This window comes from Stegostoma tigrinum, unplaced genomic scaffold (assembly GCF_030684315.1).
Source record: "Stegostoma tigrinum isolate sSteTig4 unplaced genomic scaffold, sSteTig4.hap1 scaffold_53, whole genome shotgun sequence".
Lineage (NCBI taxonomy): Eukaryota > Metazoa > Chordata > Chondrichthyes > Orectolobiformes > Stegostomatidae > Stegostoma > Stegostoma tigrinum.
Window position 1 is genome coordinate 3,614,821 of NW_026728461.1, and position 5,416 is coordinate 3,620,236.

Sequence of the window (5,416 nt, forward strand, 5' to 3'; positions counted from 1 at the left end):
GTGTGTTATTCAAAGAAACACTGACAGAAGAAGAAAACAAAAATAATAAAATTCTCTTAACTCTTCTAAAAATATTGCTCTTGACAGTGTGACTGTCCCAGATTATGCAATGCTTAATGACTCCCGAAGTTATTACAGTGCCTTTGTTACAATTCCAGTGAACTCCTGTTTAATGCAGTGATACGGTTAGATGGCCTAAAAACTGATCTCCTGCTTGACTTTTTGACAATGATTGCCCATCTATTTCATAATCTGAGGCCAAATGCTTTCTCTGCAATGCTTTTGTTATGAGGTGGAGATGTTGGTGTTGGACTGGAGTGGATAAATTTAGAAATTACACAACACCAGGTTATAGTCCAACAGGTTTATTTGAAAAGACAAATTTTCGGAGTCTTAGTCCTTCTTCAGGTGCTAGTGTTATCCTTTTGTTATCCAATACGGTCCGGGTCACCCATCCTGCTTTCCTATTCTGCCCAAATCGACCACAAGGTTGTGCAGCATTGAATATATTTTGTTCAACAATTCACTCATGTAACTACGCCTCTCAAATATCTCTGTGCCACAAGTCCAAGTATCTTATTGCAGATACATTGTCCATTCGAAAGAAAAGAACTGTTCCAGAGGTCTCATCCTAATGATTTTTCTATTTATTCTCTCGTGGGATGTGTGCATCTCCGGTCGGCCAGAATTTTTTGGCCACCCTAGCTGCCTTTGAAATGAATGTTTTGCAAGGCCATTTCAAAGGGCATTTGAGAGTCAACAGCATTGTCGTGTGTCTGGACCACACGTCATCCAGGCCAGATGTGGAGGGCAGGTTTCCTTCCTAAGGACACTGCGGACTCAGATGTATTTGTTTTCTTTTTCTTAACATCAGCAATGTTTCCATGGCCATTTGTAACTTCTTAATTCTGTATATTTTTGTTTAAATTATTGAATTCAGAAACCTTTAATCGACCATGAGTCATAGAAAATTACCAGGAGACCGAGAGAATTCTTCAAGAAAGCAAACCCTTATTTGCAAGTAAAGGCTGTGACAATCAGAAAGAAGTTTTCCGATCGCACCCGACCCTCGGGGTTTGTCATGCTATACATTTTTTCAGTTGCTCTGTTCCTCTAAGATTATCAGCATGGCCAATTGTGTCACCTCGGGTTATGTCTCTAAAAGCATGCAATAAACCAATTGTGTTAGTTCATGCTCTCTGTCTGAAGCTATTCATCTTCTGAATCATGTCAGCTACAATGGTCTTCTACCCTACCCCTAGCCTATTATTCTATATCATTGCGGCCTTCAACAATCACTTAATTTAAGTACATTAGGCCACCATTATATGAATAGCTAAGAATACGTGGTCACATGATTTAACTATCCTCCTAGTTATATTATGCCACTATTATCTTAACAGTTGAAACGATGTGGCTAACAATTGATATTACGCAGCTACTCGACTTAATTGATGTTACCTGCCGGCCTGTGTCCAGCCTGGTGTTTGATCTGGGCTATCAGAACATTTAACTGTTCCTGCCTTTTGATCTACTCTAACCTGGCAACTAGCAACTACTACCCTTTGATTTATGCTATCCCAGCACTTAGCTGCTATTGTCCTTTGATCTGTACTAGCCGAGCACCTAGTTGCTACTGTCTTTTGATCTATACTGACATATGTCACTTTATTTCTCATACATTCATGCTGGTATGCTAGCAATTGGGGCGGCACGGTGCCGCAGTGGTTAGCACTGCAGCCTCACAGTATGAGGGACCCAAGTTTGAACCCACCCTCAGGTGACTGTCTGTGCTGAGTTTGCACGTTCTTCCCTTGTCTGTGTGGGTGTCCTCCTGGTGCTCTGGTTTCCTCCCGCAGCCCAAAGGGGTGCAAGTTAAGTGGATTGGCCATGCTAAATTGCCCGTAGTGTTCAGGGGTGTGTGGGTTATAGGGGGATGGGTCTGGGTGGGATGTGGCAAGGGGCAATGTGGACTTGTTCGGTTGAAGTGCCTGTTTCTACACTGTAAGGAATCTAATCTAATCTAATGGCTGACCTGTTGACCCATTTGACATTTGGTATGTTACTTTATTTTCCATATATTCCCCTCTTTCAGCCCTAATGAAGTCAATAAGGCTAGACCCATAATGGCCAATTGGGATGATACAATGCCGAAAAGTGTGGGCAAAGGTAATTTCAGAGTCTTAAAGGGTTCTTTCTCTTGATCCTGGAGTCACTGAGCCAAAAACATACCCTTCAATAGCTAGGGTGGGAAAAAAAGAACTCGGACTGTGATTTTCCCGCGAACTCTACAGTCTTAACAATTTTTTTCTGACATGGGAAGGAGGGAGGCATATTGCGGTTGGACGCAGGTGTATGTGGCTCCAGTATCTATCGGTATTGGTGTCAACCGTCCTTCTAACTAACCTGCACAATGGGTTCCTGTTCAGCCTCTCACGTTAACATAGGGTACTGTCCCTTCCCATCCGGGGTCCCGGGGCACCCCTAGCACATCCCATATGGGTTGACAGATCCCACTGAGCCCGCAGGTGCTTGTGGTGGGGCGGCCAGGTATTCTCTGCGCATTGGCCCGTTATGGTAAGGGGAGGGCCAAACCCAATGTGGGCAATTCCGCCGAAAGTGGCCTGGCTGATAGCATCCCCAACACATTACCTCTGGCTCTGCCTGAGTGTGGCCTCTTGCTATGTTTTTTGATCCGCCCACACCACCTCTCTGGCCTTGTCCTTGGGAACCCCAGTTCTGTTTGGGCTGTTGTTTAATTTTACCATTCCCTGGAAACGGCAGCTGTGGAAGAACACCCCCAAAGACATTCACTATTGGCATGGGATTTTCCATCCCTAGTCTGGGAGTGTGAGTGGGTTCCCCTTAATTAAGCATTCCGTTTATATCAGTGTTGACCATTGAATTAGTCATAACGGGCAATATCATTTTGACCGTCTTTTTTTTGTCTTTTTCTTTCTTTTTGTGTTCCTCAAGCTGCAGTTGCGCTAGCTTTCTTTGCACCTCCTCCTGTTGTTCGTACAGTTTCTGTCTGTCCTTTCTGTACTTCTGGACTGCATGAGCTAAATGGTCACCAAATTCCTGGTGGGTCATTGATGCCAGACCCACCACTTCCTCCAGCCTTGCTTGGACCTGAGTATGCATTGCATCAATAATTTCAGTCCCGAACATTGCGTTCAACAATTTGTTACCCTCTATTTCTTGTTCTGTTTCCAGTCTCCACTTTCTCAGCTGATTTTCCAAATATGCTGCTGGGTTTTCAGTGTCTCCCCAGTGGACCCCTCTCAAAGCCTGGGGTCAACCTTGGCCGGTAGCAGTTTCTAAGGGCCTGCCATACCCTTTGTCTTACCTGATCGAACCCGGCCCCATCTATCAACGGGTTGTCCACCACATTCCTTACGCCACTTGATCTATTATCTCTGTTAACTTTGAGGACCCCACTACCTTTACCAGAAATGCTTTCAAATCACCCATAGCCAACAATCATCCTGTGGTTTCGTCTTCAAAGGCTCTAATCCACTTTCCTGCTCCTGCATGTAAATTGGGCAATGCATTTCTCAGCCTCTCCAGATCCTGGTGTCCCCAAGGAACATAATGTGACAGTCTCCCCCCTTTGATAAATAATGGCGACATCTTTCCTTGTGGGGGCTTTTTCCATTTACTATAAATGCCACATTGTGATTCCTCAACAGATTCTAGATCGAGCTCTATCTCCAATTCATCCCATCCTTTATTACGGGGCATTACCTCGCATTTTCACTGTCTGCATAGGGAGGGGGTCCATCCAGCCCCTCCAAGCTTGGGGAGAGGGAGGATTTCTTTTCTGGTTCTTCTACTTCTGTAGTCTGATTAACCTGTTCTTTGACACCCTTCCTGGTCACAACTAGTGCCTGGTACGCATTTCTCAACTCGTTCCCTTCTTTCCAAAAAGGTTTTAGTATTTCCATCTCCTGTTCCCTCTTTTTGCTTTTTTTTTGGATTTATCTGTTGGTCTGTGGTTTTTAAATAACCCTTCCATTTCCGCGCATATACTAATATCAAATGTGCTCTCTTTTGGTCATTTAGTCAATAAATTCTCAGTTCTTTTTGCCCATTTTTCGAAGTTTTTTCATTTTTTTTCCACTGGAAACTTTGCACTTAGTATTTCAATTGCAGTCTCTTTATTCATTATTAAAGTCACGATGGTCCAACTGTCAAAAAGGCCTTGTCTTTACAGAGTTACTTCTGAAAACTGTAACTGTTCCCTGTTACTTTGTTCCAGCCGATTACTAACAATCTGCCTGATTTTAATTTAAAATAGGTTCAATAGTACTTTCAGTACAGCAATCTTTACTTGTTCTGCCCGGACAGACCCCTGCTTTTCCAGAGCGGTATCTACAGAACTCTCTGCCCTGCCCGTTCAGACTCTCACTATCCGCGAAGCGGTATCCACAGGGACTTACTTACACCATGTAGAATTTTTACCTCAACCAATCTCTTTCGTTTCACATTTATTTGTCCCTTACCCCGCTGCGCAGTTTTCTTGAACAGTCCTCCACGTCTCCTTCAACTTTAAATTACCACCCGCTGTTTGGATCTTTGGGTTGGAGACACCCTTCGGCAGTTTTTCCCCTCACATCCGAGTGCCCGAGAAACCCCAATCTAACAGAATATAGTCCGAATTAGAAGCAAAAATGTTTACGTTTTTTGTTTTGGGTGCACCCTTATTCTGCCAGTCTCAGGAGTGTCCCCAGCAGACCGGGAAGCGCCTCGCCGCCGCCACCCTTCATGTTGCGCCAAATTTGTCGCGGAGAATGACCAGGAGGCACAGAGAATTCATCAAGAGTTTAAACTTTTATTTGAAAACAAAAGCTGTGACAATCTGAAAATGGTTTCCCGATTGCCCCCGATCATTGGGGCTTGTTATCTTTTATACTTTTTCAGTTATAATGCTCTTTCTCGGGTTATCATCATAACCAATTGTGTTAATTACTGTTATCTCTCCAAGCCATTCATCTGCTGAATCATCTCTGCGACAATTATTTCTCAACTCGTTAGGCTATGATTATTTTCAGCCGCAATGGTCTCCCACTCCACACATAATCTATTACAGTAGGTCATTATGGCCTTCAATATTTGAGATTACATATCACATGTTGGTACTATCCTAATCACACTGTGCTACCATTGTTCCAGTCCATCTGGTACCACCTAACGCAGTGCTAACACCACCTAATCTATTACATTATGTCATTATGGCCCTCAGTATGTTTACATTTATGTCACGTGATTTGACTTGCCTAACCTACACTTACTGTTTTCCATTCATATATACCTAATTTGTTCTATGTACCCTTATGTCATTATCTTATTGCTTTGTATGTCTGATTTTATTTTCCATAATATCAAGGGCTATCACTCTCAACTCACCTCTAGA